At 39.4% G+C, this 17741-nt stretch overlaps 2 long non-coding RNA genes across 3 annotated transcripts in view; one reads left to right on the plus strand and one right to left on the minus strand.

Moving 5' to 3' along the window:
• The window catches only part of LOC112997342 (uncharacterized), a 240492-nt gene that overhangs the window by 132797 nt on the left and 89954 nt on the right, over nucleotides 1–17741 (plus strand). The window lies entirely within an intron of this gene.
• LOC112997339 (uncharacterized) overlaps nucleotides 1–17741 on the minus strand; it is a 325493-nt gene that overhangs the window by 53696 nt on the left and 254056 nt on the right. For both annotated transcript variants that reach the window (XR_010388544.1, XR_010388543.1), the window contains 4 exons: nucleotides 11377–11482; nucleotides 10299–10435; nucleotides 7792–7937; nucleotides 4304–4394 (listed from right to left, as the gene is read on the minus strand). This is a non-coding gene — a long non-coding RNA (uncharacterized LOC112997339). The remainder of the gene's footprint in view (nucleotides 1–4303; nucleotides 4395–7791; nucleotides 7938–10298; nucleotides 10436–11376; nucleotides 11483–17741) is intronic.

Raw genomic sequence — 17741 nt, forward strand, 5'->3', positions numbered from 1 at the left:
ATTTCTTGCCATCCCTCAGCATGCTGCAGCCCATTTTGAGAGTGTGGTTAGCTTCCAGCTTTGCAGGCTACTGAAGTATTCTTGGCTCTGGACTATAATCAGACAAAATGAACAAAAGGGAAAACAATTATCATAGCAGGTTTGTTTCCAGAATTTAAATCCTGCCAACTTCTTCAATTTTGCAAACTGATACCTTTTCAGACTACTTCTTTGTGATAAAAACTCCTCACTGCATTTGCAGCCACAGCTGAATGGCAAGCTACCACGATGAGAGGAGCAATGCATAGGGCTTACTCTTCTGCTTCTGCAGCAAACTGCCCACCTAGACTGTGAACCTGCTGCATAGTTTTGCCTTTGCCTTTGCAGTTTACTCTCTATTGCAGCCTAAATGATCACTAAAGATGGAGAATTTCACCTCTTAGCTGACAGAGCCATTCATGTGTCTCCACTGGCTGTGCAGAAAAAATTCTAGGCTTTGTACAAAAGCTCAGTAGCTCTTTTAAAAGGGCTTCCTCTCTTTGCAGTCATCTGGTTTAAAAATATTGAGCAGAAGTCAGTTAGTGAATGAAGGAGAGAGAAGAAAGGTTTGAAAGTAATGAATGCCTAGGGCACATGAGAAAAACAAATCATAGTAGGAATTTTTTTTTGGACATGACTTCTGTTCTCTCCTTTTCCAGCAGCGATCTATTCTTCCAACAGCAGCCCAGCTTGCCTTTAAACAGATTATGTCCTCCAATGATACTCTCCTAGATGAAGCACCCAATGTCCCCAGGCCAGCTGTTCAGAAAAGGCTCAAACTCTGTAACAATCTGAGTAATTTCTGCAGAGGTTTGTGGATCCTCACAGACTCAGAGAAGCCAGAATCTCCTGTCCTGTAATGGTAATAGATTTTGATGTTGCCCAGAGCAGGGAGGGATCAAAAGTATTAATTTAGCCTGTGGCTTCCTCTTGTCCCACCTCAAAAAAATGAGATGATATCTGTCTCTTAAATCAAGCTGCATGTCTTACAGTATTCATAGGAACATAGGGCACTTTTTGCAGATATCAGGCAGTGTATATTGAAAGTTCTGCCTTTTGCTGAAGCTCAGAGAACATGAGGGTAGATACTTAAAAATACAGCATGCAAATATGAAACTGAGTAAGTCAAACCTAAAATAATACAAAGAAGGAGAAGTAGTGTTACTTTCTTTGAGGCTGGACAAAGCTCTAGGGCACTTTACTGTTATCTGAACGGGATCCGTTTTTTTCTTATTGGCATGGTAATACTCAAAATCATGTTTTTATACACTCACACAATCTCTTTGCACCAACTAGTATTTTGCAATATTATAAATCACCCTTTGCCCTCCAAGATCTTTCCTAGATAGTGAATAATGCAAAAGAGGAGCAAATGGAATTTTACACCAGCTGAGGAACTAAATAGGGTTTACACAAAAGTTCACTGCTGCATTAAATGGAAGGGGGCCAGCAGAGACATTGCAGTTTATTCAAGCTGAAAGTCTCCTTCAGTCCTGTGCATCTCTTCTTCTAGTGGAATTTGCTGTACAAGGCACCTCTTTTCAGCCTTAATGGTCAAGCATTATTTATGCTTTATATCTGTGCTTTGAATGCATCATATGATGTAGCCTAATGTTGGGCACCTGTCTTGTAGAAATAGATTCAATTTCAAGTGTCCAGAGACATACAGAACTGAAGCAATCAAAAACTCTTGTGACTTGAAAAAGTCAGAAGTGAAAAACTATCATCAGGACCATTAACTAACAAAGTTAGAGCTGTTCCCATTCTTTTCTTTTTAATAAAATATCCGAAGACCAGCTCCAAGGCATTTGGAAAAGTTACTTCTAAGTATAAGTGAAACCCAAAGGTAGATGTGATAATGTGGATAAGGGCTCCCTCTGTGCAAAGATATTCCCTGTCATAGGATTGCAACAGTATGCCACACTGAAAGGTGCCAGCAGTGGGAGGAAACACATAAAACAAATTAGCCCTCTCCCCTTTCCACCAGTAAATCCATCTGGTAACAGCTGTTACCTATCCAGTTTATACAATTTCCTTTCCAAAATCTTTGATGTCCAGAAGACTGGAAAATCTAATCATGTCCTGGGAAAGAGAATAACAAAAATATTTAGAGAGTAATAAAAACACAAACAATTCTCTTACTGCAATACTTGCTGAGAGAGAAAGTTCTCCAAATCTGGTTAGTTAGCAAACTTTTATGAACCAGTCACGAATGGATGAAATTTGCTATTCATGATTAGAGATATTTAAAAAAAAAAAGGACTTGCTTCATTCGGCAGTCTTGAGAACAATGGTATGTTTTCATTTGCTTTGCTAAGGACAACTTGAAAATGAGAGCATTGAGGCTTCATTTGAAAGTCTTCAGCCCACAAAGCCAGGGCATAGTTTAGCCCAGTAGCCCAAGGGCCTGATTGTCCATTACATCAGCTCTAATGAAATTACACTTGTGTAATGAAGACAATAATGAAATAAATAAATAGGTCATATCTCTGGGTTCTACTATATGACCAAAATGGCTGGATACACCATATGCCAGGAGATCTGCGGTAAGGAGCGACAGGAAGTTCATCAAACGTGGTTTGATCGTCAAAGTTCAGCTGCTGTCTACCATGCTGCAGCCGCCCAGAGAGTGACATAACAGCTATCTTAGGTGCTGACGAAATTGGTTGAGATGTGCTGTACGCTCTACAATACTTAAATGAGGACAGAGAATCCGTTTTTTTCACTTTTGCCCCAGACAAAAAGTAGCATTATGCAAACAGGCGCTGTTTATGGCACATAAGCAGGCTGTAGTGCATTGCCACTCATGTTGGCCTGCCTCTCAGGCTCATGAGGGCCATGGCAAGCTGTATGGGAAACAAGCATCAGCTCCTTCTGGGAAACAGAGGTACTACGCCAGCCTCCTCAGGCCTTTTGAAATCAGATGCTAAGATTTAGCTTTAGGAATAGAACTATTCTTTTCCTGCCTATATACTCCAGGTACACCAGTGGCACCTTGTATAGTTTGTAAGACAGTTCACACAGAGGGGACTGGTCTCACTGCTTAAATCTTGAAGATCACTCATATCAAACCTGATATTTGAGGAGAGACAGAGAGAGTGTATATAAATTTTAAATTTCTTCCTATATCACCATCCCATTCACCTGTATCTCCTGTGCACACAGATATCTCCATATGGGCCCTTAGTTACATAACAAATTGTATCCCCAGAGAGTTGTTTTTCTACTTTGAGAGTATTCACTACAAACTCTCTGCCTAACTATCTGGATATTGCCTAATTTTTCTTTTAAATCACTACAAAATGGCTCTCTGTTTTTGGGGGGAGGAGAATTGAGGGGGCTGATGCATTTTAAACTTTAATGGAAAGAACCCCTCCAACCTTTGAAATATTTTAAAGACAGACTTATGTGGTTTGTGAAACTTGTCTGTGACTGCTGTTTATAATTGTACCACACTCTGCCTCCTTCACCCTCTGACACATAGCAAGAAAACTGGATTCAAAATGAGATTGCACCATGGTGAATTCATTCCTTGAATTGCATCGTATGTTACAGCAATACATAGCGTGGGAACACGTCGATTAGCTCTCGCTTTGAAGAAATTGGATTTGCAAAGGTCAGCAGTGCCTCGGCCCATTTCTCAGCAGATCTTTGGCTTGCTTTTCATCCCAGGACTAACAGGGAAGAGGTCAGAGAGGAATGACAAAAAGAATGAGCTTTTTGAAGCAAGCCCAAAGAATTTGATCACGCTCACAGTAGTGCAGAGAGTTTTGCTCAGGGCTAATAAATAGGTAGATTTTTAATGAAATTTATGGGAAAAGGTTTCTGGGTTTACTTTATGTATTAAACAATTCCTTATTTTGGTATAAACTAAGAAATGCTTTTGAGGTGAACTTTCAGTCAGAGAAGAGCTGCATGAAATTAATCTGTAGAAACAGCCTGCTCCCCCCCCCCCTTCTCTTTTTTTGTGCTAAGGGGAGTAGCCAGGCTGCAAAAAAAGGCAGAAATATGAAATCCTCAGCCCCCCAATGGAAGCTCTAAACCTTTGGAGTTTGTGTTATGCATTTCAACTTTGAAATGCGTTTTCCGCTTGTTTAGCTTGCTCCTATGCCAGCCTGCTGAGACAGAGGTAGCTTCATTACCCTTTCGAGCCGGAAAACTCACAAAATATTTTGGCCACCCTCCACACCTTATTAACATAAACTGGAGTTTCCTACCACTACTGGCAGGGAAGGGTGCTGGGAACGTGTGATCATGGAGTTTCAGCAGTTGTCACTGAGGTTACCGTTAGGCCTGTGGTGAAGAATTACTCCTGGATCTCCAACGGTGGTTTGCTGTGGCCACTTATGCCAGGAAGCCACAAAAGAGGGAAGGAGCTGGGAAAAAAAGAAATAGAGCAGGTTAAAAAAAAAGTAAGAAAACCAGCAAGCATATGTTTCTTCACCTACAAACATTAAACATCTCTTGCAGACGTATGGTATGTACAGAATGGAAAATGTTTCCCATAAAACTGGGAATAACGGACTTGCTTGCTCCATTAGTGGCTCATGGTGTATTTTTCGGCAGGTCACTTTCATGTTCCTCAATTTCTCTGGCTTTAAAAGCTTGTGAGGTTTTGCGGTAGAGGGAGAGAAAAGAGGAAATAGTTCCAACTGCTGTTGCAGATTTCTGTTAGCTGAAAAATTTCACTTTTCTCTGGCTCTTCCAGCCATAGCGTTTTGGCATGGAATGTACTTTAGGAAGCATCCAAGTCACAGAGGGCCAAATCCTGAGGCTCTTGAAGTTCCTGTAACAATCCAGTACTGATCCAGATAAATTTTTCCTGAGACTAAGTGAGCAAAAGCTGAATGTCAGTCTTTGCCCTAATTTATTCCTCAGGAAGCAAACGAAACTTGGAGAATTCCCTTCTGATTTTGTCCTAACAGACCCAGTGGTTTGGCTGCTGTAGGAGATACCACCAGTAATACTACAGATCTTGGGAAATCTACTGGAAGGAAGCATTAATAGCATGCAACAGAGGTGTAAGGCAGAGCATATCAGGAAAAAGAAGATGAGAAGAAGTTGACTGTCATCAAAATGGCAGATGAGTGATGTTTCTGTGATGTAAAAGGAAGTAATAAACACCAGTTTTAGTCTTTCAGTGGGGAAAAATCTTGCTCACCTACTGCTGCAGAACTACAGCAGTTTTACCCAACATCTGATCATATCCATGAAAGAATGAATCCATGGAGGGCTTGTCACAAACCTGCCAAGGAGATTGTGTCAGCTATCCTGCAACTATTATGTTAGCAGGTATCCCTAGATTTTCTCAAAACCTCATGTACTACGAAATTTTCAGCTGAACCTTCACTTTCTGCTTACAGATGTGGAAGGAAAGGGGAGTTTAAGTGAGGGTCCCCAGCAAAGGGGATCTCTCTTCAAAAGCAGCACTTTGCGTAACACAGCATCTAGAGTTTTGATTACAGAAACATTATTAGGAATATAATTTTTAATGGAGTTGATTTCCAAAAAGTTTAGCCTTTAGAAAATTGTCATTTATGAACAGACATGCCACATGCAAATTTTACATCTGTGTACACACGGGTAAATATGTGCCTAACTTACAGAGTTGAGGCCCAAGGAAGATGGATTACATGAGTACAGCTGTTCATGATCAGCCATCAAAACCAACAACTAACTTCTCTTTTGTGTTTAGCATCTTCTTGTCTCTCAGTTTTCATTTTTACCACACTCTCTTTTATGTGTAATATTTGCATCATCACTCACTACAGCTTCCTGCAGTGAAGAAAGGTGTCCTTACTGCATCTTTCACATATGAACAGGTTTAGGAACTGAAAACACAAGCTTTTGTTTGCAGATTTCTTTCTTTCTTTCTTTTTTTTTTTTGAAGCAAAACAAAGGAAATCAGGAGGTTAAACAACCACAGTTGAGGCTACCTTGCTGAGCTGCGATTAAAAAAAAGATTGGTCTGAACACTTTCTTTTATTAAAAAAGAATGCACATAAATTACAGCTGCTGACCATGCAGTCATTCTTTTTATGAGGTGTTTCCCTATACCCCTATATGATTTCCACAAATAAATTCCCTGTTGGTCTGAACACTGCTCACATGAAACTGATGGGGTTTTTTTCAAATAAATTGTCCACAGAATCTGCATTTCATCTCAAACATAAAAAGTTCATTAAGACAAAAAAGCATCCTAGTGTCCTGGCAGAAAGCAACACCAGACACTATCAAAGCTAAAAAAAAGATCTGCCTGCTGACTGCATAGACTGTCTTTCTTCTTAATTATTTTTCATAATTTAATGAAATCCAATATTACAAGGCATACTATACAACTGTGTCTGTAGTAAAAATCACCTAGTCTAAGGCAGAGAAAAGCAAATCTATTTCATTGAAGATTTCAGTATGTTAAAAGTCAAATCTTGCATTCTTTAAAATTCTCTGGGAAGGGGAACAGGCACCTAGCTCTGAAACAGTATTTCCATGCTGTTGTCTCTGAGCACAGAAACCCTGAAATCCTCTACTCTGGAGCAGTCTCTTGATTAGTACCCTCGAATCATGCGGCTTGGGAGCCGGGGAACTCCTCCAGGTCTGCCTGCTGGCACCTTTTCACCAGGGAAAATCACCTGAATCAGAATCAGATGTTCAATATAGGCTGCTTATTTGTAAATATAGGAAAGCATTAAGCATATGAAATTGTGACAGCCCCTCCCTCCCCCCCACACACATACGAAAAACAAGCTTCACATTCATCATACTGCTATTAAGCCACGTAAAAAACAGTCAATGATAAACTAGCCCTGATGGTCATATTAAGGGTCACCTACTGCTCTGAATGTGGAAGTGCAGCTGTCTCCTGAAGAAACCTGTGAATTCTGCAGAGAGATGGGATGAAGAATGCGTTCCTAAGAGATTCATCCTACTAGAGCTGGATTTGACAAACTGCTGGATGTGCGTCAGAGTGTGACAGGCAGGGGACACTTTTAGCAACACTTCACTGAACTAGCATAGCACAATGCTGTCCTCAAAAGCACAGTTGCTTTCATTCCCATAATTTACTTTTATCTGTCTTTTTCAAAACCTCCCCAGTTAAGCTTAATTACCATGTAGTCACACATTAGTGCAACATTCTGTCCACTTATGGGCCACACATAAAATGTTTAATAGAATTAATCCTGAAAAGTGGTAGATTGCTTGTTTTGTTTTGTTTTCTATTGTAAGTGCCTATAATGCATAGTGATGACTTTCTGGAACTGATCTTGACTCTGATTATCATGAAAATATTCTTAGTTTATATGAGAAAATTAGTGAAGTCAGAAGATTGCTTGTGTTTTGGGAGAAAAACAAGCATGATGATTTTGAACCTAATGTCTTCTGTGCAGAAGTCGGACACAAGGATTCCCAACTCTCTTTAACTCCTTCTTAGGACAGTTATGGAGCAGCTCAAAACACTTGGATACCTTCAGCTTTGTGAGTTAGCAAGTCTCCATCACTCTATTTCTAAATGACTGAGATTCACAATAAGCAATGATCTGATGACCTAATGAAACCCATAAAAACAATTTCTAAAGCTGGATAAAGGCTGAGGCTGGAGAAAGCCTCTAAATAGTTTGTAGGAGGTGATCCTTAACAGAGTATTGAGAAACAGTAAAATAAAACAACAACAAAAACAACAACATCACCACAGGGAGAGAAACGGAAATATTCCTACAAGGTGCTGACTGTTTATCTCTAAAAATGTAGTTTACCTGAGTATAGTAGCTGTCATACCTTCGAAATCAAGAAGTTCCCCGAATTTCTAGGATGCTCAAGCAAAAGCAGCAAGCACCAGGTGTTTCAGAAGAAAGCCTCTCCCAGGATGCCTCCAGACAAATTCTTACACTCAGTCAAGCTGGGTGGGCTGAAAATTCACATGACTAGAGGAAAGATGACAAGCAGAAAGTTGTGCCTGGATAATAAAACTGGAACTTTCATAGCACTCAGGCAGACCATATTTTATAGCACTGAGATATAACATGAAGGAATTCCAGTCTCAGTGGCTTTGGTGAGAGTAACAGCTCACACAATATGGCTAAAAATATCATTTATCATTCCCATTGGCTAGTCTGTCCTGTAGCTTCTGGGCACTGTGGGACAATGCGAGATTCTGGGTAGACACTGACTGTTATCTTTGCCACTGCTAGAAATGCTTTTGGTAGTTCAGGAATGACAAAGAGAAAGAAAAAGGGAAGAACAAAATTTACATCCAATACTTCTAAATTATTAATATGTGATTTCAAGTTACATCTAGTCCTTTCCAAAGCTTTCAGGCTCTGAAGGATGTATATTTTGGAGAGGGAAAAATGAAAGGAGAAACAGCAAGAACTCTCAAGACAATAAGGACTCTTTTTGTGTGTAATTTATTATCTTAATGGGTCCAGACTGAGCAGTTCCAGAGATGCACAACTGAGCAGTTCCAGAGATGCACATTCTTTGAAAAGGTAGGGCCCTTATGTTATGCGTGTGAGACAAAAGTAAAACAGAGAACGAAAAATACATACATTATTGATCGTGAGCCCAGAGACAAGTTCTGGTGACAAGTTAATATTTTAATGACAGGGAAAAATCGTTCTTTACAGACACACGAATTTCAAAACTGAGCAAAAAGAGCTTCTACTTTTATTTTTTTTTTTTAATATGGATAAAAATGCAAATGTTTGATTTTCTTTTTTTTAAATAAAAGTTAGAAAATTTCAAGTGACACAAAAGTTCTTTAAAAGACACACTAAAAAAATCTTATCGTTATCTATTTTGTTACTATCTTTGTCCCTTAATTACTTTCCACCCCTCACTTTCTTTCTGTGGAAGAGCACAAGGCAAACACCGATGGGCAAACTGAAGTGACAAGTGAGCAAGAAAAACAGAACGAAGAAAAAAGTGTGTAGTTGCTCTGCCAAATACACTGCAGGATATAGGCAATATCATAACTGCATTCAGTTAGTCTTAGACTTTTAATAGATCATTAAAAAGGAAATCTGGCATGTATTATTAAACAGAAAACCACAGCTCAGAAATGCTGGAATAAATTAACATGTTGTAATTCTATTGACACCAGCAGGGTCAGTCCCAGGCAGAAACTGGTGTCTTGTTTTGTTTTGTCAAGTAGGATTTGTTGGGCTTGTTTGCTACATGTCTTCTGTGCTTTAGGTCCTCAATGCCTTGGGTACAGCCTGTTCCAAAAGAAGCAAGCAGCCTATTTTGTGGCATATGGCAATCTGGAGTGGCCTCGTGGATATGTAGTCAGAGAAAGTGTGCTGCCATGTCTCCGTGATTGTTTCTGTGAATCTTTTTAGTTACTTTTAAAGAAAAGTTAAATATCTAATTTTTGAAAATACTGACTACTCACATAAATAATCTCAGTTCCTTAGGGAACTGAGATTACAACAGAACTGTGCTGTATGAGTGTTTGGCTATCATCTGTTTGCTCTTTCCCCCTCCAGCTTTAACTAAATTTTACAGAAAGATAGAGGTCTCAAAGACCATCAAGTCCCTACAGGCCCTGTGCAAAATGGGAACAGAGAGAGGAGAGGGTACCAGATTTCATGTGCTCCATGGAGGGAAGAGCAGGCAGAGCTTGCAGCCATGACACATCCGCGCTGGCAGGGCTTTCTGGCCCACGAACACGTATGTAGCGCTGGGCTGGCCACACACATGGTCTTCCTTGCCAGGCAGAGGAGTCATGGAGGACAGGGAGGGCTGTAGCAGAGAGCTGGAAAGCAGGTGATGAGGCAAAAAAGACAGAAATCCATAGGAAACGAGGCTTCTTTAGCTTGGCTGCCTGCGGGTCAACTTGCTAATTGATTTATACCAGTTTTTTCCTCAGTTCTTGAGTCCTGCTGAAAACTGTTTTTCTGCCAATGATACTTTCCAGGAAAAGAGTGCAGTGCTCGCTTCAAAACTTCTGACAGGATCATTTATATGCTGAACAAGGGGGCACAGCAAACAAGCGTTTTCTTATGTTCTGTTTTAACCTTACTGACGCCTTTTCAGTGAACTATGAGCCAAACTCTCCATTTCACTGATTTAACAAGTGAGTAGACACTGACATCCCCAATGCTACTTTTCCAGAAGGTCAAGAGCATGTTTCATTAGAGACCAATTCAGCCTACAGACCTCTGAGTCTGTTTTCTCCTAAACACTAGTCTGATGGATCTTAGTGAGATAATACATGTGGGTTGGGGACTCAGTACTTCCCTATATATAGCACATACTCATACTTAATGCTGAACTGCAGATACCTGGATGGTTACAGTCCTGTCCCACAGAGAGCAATATTAAGTGCAGGGCTTGTTCCTGTCCACCCAGTTCCAATGGGATGAATCACACGAGTTCCCCATGTTCTGTAGGTTTCAGTGCTCCTGAGAGTCACAGAAATCTAGTGACACAAACAAATCAAGATTAAAAATGTAGGAAGCCCCATCAGGGAATGATCACAGCTTTTCTACTTTGTTTTGATTAATATTTAATTCTGGTAGAGACAGAAGCAAGAATACAGTTGCAGCTGGAAAAAGCATTTGTTCTAATAAATGCATTTTGCTCATTAATAGTACAATCACTGAATAATGAAAGAAGGGCTGTGATGAATTTCATTGATTTAAAAAAACAACAAGTATTTAGGATACCAAATATATATTTAGGATTCTAAGCCACGCACATCAGTTACCTGAGGAACCTCAGGACAAAAAAAACCCATTACTGATTATATGCAGTAAGGCAGTTTCTTGGTTTATCCAGATAAAAAGCATTAAATAAGTTCGCATAGCTGATGTCCAGATCACTGCAATCAAATATATACAGACCTGGATAAACTGACCCCACCCTGCACACAGCTGTTTTTTAAATGTTCACAGAGCTAATCCAGCAAGAGCTGGACAAAGAGAAGCAGCTTCCCACCCAGGAACAAATAATAAATATTACCACTCCCTCAATGCAGTTTGAGTGAGGTGGTTTGAGTATGTCCAGTGCAGTCAGCCATCAGCAGTATGACTTACCTGGTGCTGGCTGCCCACCTTGGCATCCTTCCTGGGAGAGGTAATTTGCAGGAAGCAGAGAGCCCACCTGTGAGCTCAGTTGCTTATAGTATCTGAGAAAGGACTTAAATGAACTCAGTAACTACTAATGAGCCTCACTACATCTTTAAATTATGCTTTGGCCATGACACAAGTCATTAACTTAGGCTAATGATGCCTCAAACTCAGTACCAAACATCCTGCATAGTTTCCGCCCCCCCCCCCCAAAAAAAAAAAAAGTGTAAGTAAGTTGGGTGCAATAGCAGGACAATTAGGTGCAATAGGGACAATTTCTGCCATTGCTTACACATAGGCAACAGGCGGAGCGTTGCACTCACAGAAGGCAGGTTCTAGTCAATAATATTAGATACAGTTTCTGCCACAACTGGAATCTTCTCTTTTCTGCCTGTCTTCTAGAGAGGAAAAAGAAAAAAAAAAGGTGTTCAGCTGTTGCTTGGGAAAATACAAACTTTTAGGACCCACTTCTGATGCCATTTCAGAATTGCTTTAATGATTTGCCTGCTGCCCTCATTGTAATGGTTAATATCACTGTCCAGGAAAAATATACTACAGAAGTGCACTTATTCATGATGAAAATTCCACATAAGTAACACTCAGGAATATTAGAACCAGCCTATATAAATATGAATGTATATTTGGAATCACAATCTGGAACAATGCTTTTTTAAACCAAATCATACAAAAAAAAATTTTAACAGTAACTCTGACTTGAGGCTAATGATCATAGCAGTGCCACCAGTCAGGAAGTGTATAACTTTGAATATTTACATGCATTTGTATACATACTTATCTGAACAATTTTACCTGGCTCAAGAATGTAAAAAATTGGCAGGAGTTAACAATCTTTGGCCTTGAGATAGACTTCAACAGTTAAAAATCCCCCACATCCAAAACAACCCCAAACCAACAATTATACCAAAATATTTACTCTTTCTTCTTACCCAGCTCTCCAGCACTAATCCTGAACTCTGCTTCTCACTCACGCTGCTCTGTAAGTACAGCAAAGGGCAGACAAGGGCACCGGGCAATATAAACTGAAATGTTAGCTTGAGCGTAACTAGAGAGCCGAGCTCTGCCCCAATCTGGCAAGCCTAACCTCACGCAGCTTTTCCTCGTGGGTCGCTAAAAGGGAGCTTGGCGAGGGCTGCTCCTCACCTGCGCGCGGCCAAGGGCACCACGGGACCCCGGCCAGTAGGCGCCGCACCAGCAGCCCGGAGCTGGGGTGCCGCCATGAATCGGAGGGGAAAACGGGTTTGGTAATTACGCCGCATGACTTAATCTGGAGGAAGCCCTTCCTTACAGGAATAACAGTCCCCGATTTAGGGAGAGAGAGGCTCTTTTGTCCTTACAGAGCATTGTGGGAATGGTGCTGTCACTTTTATTCACACTAAGCAGGCCCAGTCCCCTAAGTAGTCCCAACCATTTGCATGGACTCTGTATAATGTTCTTTAATCATACAGAGATAATACCAAACATGAAACCTGAGGGTTTTTTTCTTGTCTCCTGCACATATGAAAGATGGCATTAAAAGAGATTAGTTTTAAACCACTTGCAATTTCCTTTATGCAATAAAAGAATTTCTCTGCTTGGGATTTTCCTATTTATGGTGTGTATTTGGACTCTGTATAACATAATACTTCCCTCAGTATCCCTGCTTTTAATGATGCTAGCAGTATTTGAGCCATTCATCAAATGTGACAATTGAAACAGCTAGGAGTTAATGGGAGCATGAGCAGTTTGACAAACACAGTCTATTTGACAAGGCTGAGGTCAGGACTGAAAGAACTGCTCTTGGTTAAATAAACAGAAAAGCAACAAAGTAAAAGCAAAATCTTTGCAGCCATTTATCAACTTTAAAAGACTTTTTGTTATAAGAAACGTAAAGTGAAGCTGCACACAGAGATGGAAATTAAATGGGGTTGGAGGAATTCAATTTTAGATTAAATTTAAAAATCCAATTAAAACTGAAGGATTACATCCATAAAACTGACATGTAGCTGAAAAATATCTAAACCTACACATTACAGCTATCTGCTTCTAAACTGACTTCTTATTTTAACGAACTCAGTCTTTTCCAAGGCAACACACTGGTTCAGGTGGCATTGGAAGAAGTGTGATAACACAGACACCACTTTCCTGACTTCTGCAAGGCAGGAGAGCACTCTGTAGACTTGTTCAGAACCACAGCTGAGAACCCATCTATTGCTGTTTCAATACTATATTTAAGTAAGTGGTTATAATTTGTGTGGCAGGCCTTCCAGGGAATCTTTGCAAAATATCAGAATTTTGCATTCAGACACAGTACTGCCTGCAGGAAATTCCAGGAGGTCAAATGACTCCTGGAAGCTAATCATGAATGCACAGACAAACTTCCTCCCTTTATATGGTCCATGGGCCATTTCTTTAGACTTAGGGAGACTGGTTTGGACCATATCTTTTCTCTCTGTCCAGCCCTCTACAGAGTCTAGGAAAGGGAGAAGCCCTGAATCTGTTCTTGTGCTCCCTAAGCAAAACAACTTTCAAAGCACACAGCACACATATAAAATTAAGGGGCAATTTCTTTACCCCTTTTCTTCTAAGTACACAGGGGAAAGCAAAATCATATGTTGACTGTTCCCAGGTTCAGCCTTGCATCCTGTACAACAAAGATGCTCTCCAGGCATTACAGCATTGACTTCAATGGGAACAAGATGGGGTTTCCTGTGCTTTGGTTTTCCTGCTGTTTAAATTTGGGAGTGATAATATTCTCACAGCTAGATAAGACAATACAGAGTTAAGCAGTCTGAAATTCCCGGATGCTAGAGCTGTGCGGAGGACTTTTTAATCATTTGCCCACCATCACTTTGTGTATTTTCTTACATCATTGTCCAGAAACCACCAGAACCATTAGGGATTTTTCATCATAAGCAAGTAATCTGGCAAAACTCAGTAAACTTTTGCAATCCTGAAGTTTCAAGAAAGGTCTTTATGGCTTTTAGGATGGACATATTGCCAGAAGAAAAATCTATTTTCTTTTGAGACTTCTCCATCTTTTCTATTGCTTTCATGATTTTATAGCTATTGGCAGTTTAGCGACAATAATGAAAAAAGGCATGCAGCTAGGCAAACAGACAGCAGAATGACCAAGAACAATTACAAATTTCCAATTAATTTTGTACATCTTACTTGTTTGTCTAATAATTCTTCATTTTTTCTTTCAGGAGATAATTTGTACAACTAACAAGTATATTTAACAGCTCCTATTGCTGCTGGAAAATCATGAAAGACTTCTTTTCCTGGAAGTGACTGATTATAGTCTGGACAAATAAAATAAATTTTCCCTCTTCTCTTCTTATTATGCTTGAGCAAAATACCCACTATAGGAGAGCTGTGCAGCCATTTGGAGCTAGCAAATGTATTCCATTTAGCCTGTCAAACACAGTTTAACTGCTGTCTTAACTCTGCCTCTTTTCCCAACCTCCTCTTCAAGAGTAGACTAATATAACCTAATTTTGACAGAGAATTTCTGGACTCTGGACAGCTCTGACTCTTGAGTTCTTTTCCATCTGGAACGGCCTTTTCATCTGCTTAATCCTAGGGCTTTCTGGTTAGTTTCGTTTAGTTGTTTTGTAATATATAACCTAAGTCTTCTTATATAATAATTTATGGTGCTCACTTGCACTCTTTCTGCAACACTTTATTTGAAAAAAAAAGCACACACAAAAAAAACCCAAAGCCCAATATTTGTTTTATTTTTCAATGAAAATGTTTTTACCCAAAATACTGGCATGGATGTCTGAAGACTGCACCTTCTTTTCCAATGTCAGCAATGCAAAGGTCTTTTCTAATGGATATAATAGTTAGTTCATGGTAAAATTTTTTTTCTTCTATGTTGAAAAGCATAGAAAAATACCTAAAAAATGCTCAGTGTGTGACAAATTGCATAAATATATTTAATGATATGATTGTGTTTAACCTTCAGTAGAGCAGGGTTCTGGAACAGAGCACAACTAGGGTAATGTTAATTTTAAGATGTAACTTTATGAGTTCATGAAAAATATATACAAACTATATTACTAACATAATTTTTACTAATGTCATCACACAATAGCAAGATCTGGATTCAAAGATTCAGGAGATCCTTTATAGTCTTGTGTCTCTCATAAATGTTTTATGGATGGAATTATTTTTCTCTGCCATGCAAAGAAAATCCCATTTCACAAAAGCAAGTTTGTTACTTGGATATTGGTGGCCTTTTTTTTTTTTTTTTTTTTTTTTTTGACTTCTGTAATCAGCAATGTGGAAATCAACCCTATTCATGCTTTTACCCTCTTTTCTTAACCTAACTGAGCCCATGCTGAGAGATTTTTTCACTGCAACAATGATAAAAGCCTCCTCTTTAGGGTAGTTCCCTGGAGGCAGAGGTTAGAATCAAGAATCTACTTTCTCTTTGCCATATTATTGCAATTAGATAATAGTGGCCAAGTGATTGTTATTATTTAGAAAAACATTCAGGTACTGATAGCCTACCAAAGACCTTCCCAGAATTCCTCTTCACACCTTCTCCATGGCTGGCCAAGAAAGACGCCCAAAACACCTGACTACAAAGTAGTGTGGACTAGGCACACAGCGTGAGAGCACTGCCACTGGAAGAGGAGGGCAGAGCAGCTCAGGACAGTCTTTTCCTCAGCTAACTCCAGGCCAACCTTACCAGGTGCTAGTGATGAGGCTAACTACAGAGGACACTAATGTCTCCCTCAAAGAACACTGAATGTTTACTATTGAAATCTGCAGAGTCCTAAAGTATTGTGAACTCCATGGTAGTTCACACAAGGAACCTAAGGCAGACTGAGTGGACAACAGACAACTGTACCGCAATGAATGAAACTCATACATTTTGAAAGAGTGATTAAAGCAAGGCTCCAAGGTTTGTCTCCTTGAGAGAAACTGGTGACAGTGCAAGTTCTTCTGACTTTATGGTTACCTTTTCCTTTCTTTCTGTGGCTTGGCCATGTGACAAAACAGGTCAGTCAAGAAATAGTCAGTTAGGCTATATTCTGACTTTCTCAGTCCCCAAATCAGAAGCAAGAAAAGATACTACAGAACATGAACTACATCTCATTGGTTCTCAGGAAGGACTACTTCAGTTTTTGTTGCATTTCACAGTAAAAGTCATTCAGTACACATCAGTAATAGAAAATACTGTCTCTATGCCACATAATGCTGTGGATCATTCACTAATCACTGTTCTTCTTAAAATACGTGTCTGCATGCATCTTTTTCCTTGAGTGAATCAGTAAAGTAAGTTTACTGGACTATTACTGATCTCTTAACAACCCTAAAAGAACCACTGCATTAGAAACTTTTACTGTCAGTGTTATACGAGGCATAATGCTGTGTTCAAAACAATCATCTCTTTTGCCATTATTGCCATTATTTATTATTAGTCAAGTGCCAGCAATGTTCTGGGTCTTATAAGAGCACTAATAGTGACAGCCCAGTCCCACATTATGAAGCCTGTTGAGTTTCAGTTTTATTGAAACTTCTAAGTCACATAGAGTAGGTAATGACAGCCACTAGCTAAATAACTTTAAAACTTTGGGTTAGGAAGCTAAATGAGGATGTGAAAAGACACAATATAATGGGGAAAAAGAGAAAGGGAAATCTTTGATTCTATCTCTTTCTGTTACTATTTCCTGCAGCACAGGGTGCAGAGTAGGAACAGAATGGTATCCACCCCTTGTTATTGCCCCTCATTGTCTGTGGGCAGCAGGACCGAACTGAGCCTTTAATTAGGATCTGAAGAGATAGAATAATATGTCACATATAAATGAGAGAGAGACTGCATATGCATGGTATTCTCTGAAATTGTCACTGAGATGAGATTCTTATGGGTTGGTAAAGACAAGCAGTAACAGATATAGATAGAAATAAAGCTGGGCAGGACCTTGAAGACTGAAGCAAGCAAACCGATGGGAGACTTTTCTGATTACATTGTCTTTCAGCCCAGTTTATCTGGTTTCTACAGTGTTATAGTATGAATCTCTCATTTTTCATCAAAACATTATTTAGAAGAATTTTTTCATTGTTTGACTAATCTGCATTTCGACAATATTTCAGTATTGTACATCAAATAATGAAATGGTCTAGATCCAAATTATGGAATGTATTCCAAAGCACTGGGAGTTTGGTTTGGCCTTTTTTTGGATAATGATAGCAGGCAGATAATATTTTTTATCTGCATTGTTACACAGAGTCATCAAAAGTTATCTATTTTAATCTCAAAAAAATTTGTAGCTAGAATATTTTCTTTTCAGCCAAACTTTTGTAATATTATTTACTTAATTATACTTGCCTTCGTGAAATAAGAAACATTTATTAAAATGAACTAGACATTGGCCGATGCTCTCTTTATGCAAAAATTTACTTACAAAATAGTAATTTGAGATGGTAATCCCTTACCCCTCCTATATTTATCATGCTGGGTCAATTAATGTGGTCACTGGAGTCTACTTGCCCTTTAAGCCAATTCTGAGAAAGACCAGAGCAAAATCAAGCTGCAGTAAAAGACATTCTGCAAGGATACTGGGCACTTAGGTCATGTGTTAGAGCTCCAAAACCTTTCTTAATATACTGCAGATGTTGCTAAGCTTTGACTTTTCTCAACTATGT

The sequence above is a fragment of the Dromaius novaehollandiae genome, chromosome 3 (assembly GCF_036370855.1).
Source record: "Dromaius novaehollandiae isolate bDroNov1 chromosome 3, bDroNov1.hap1, whole genome shotgun sequence".
NCBI lineage: Eukaryota > Metazoa > Chordata > Aves > Casuariiformes > Dromaiidae > Dromaius > Dromaius novaehollandiae.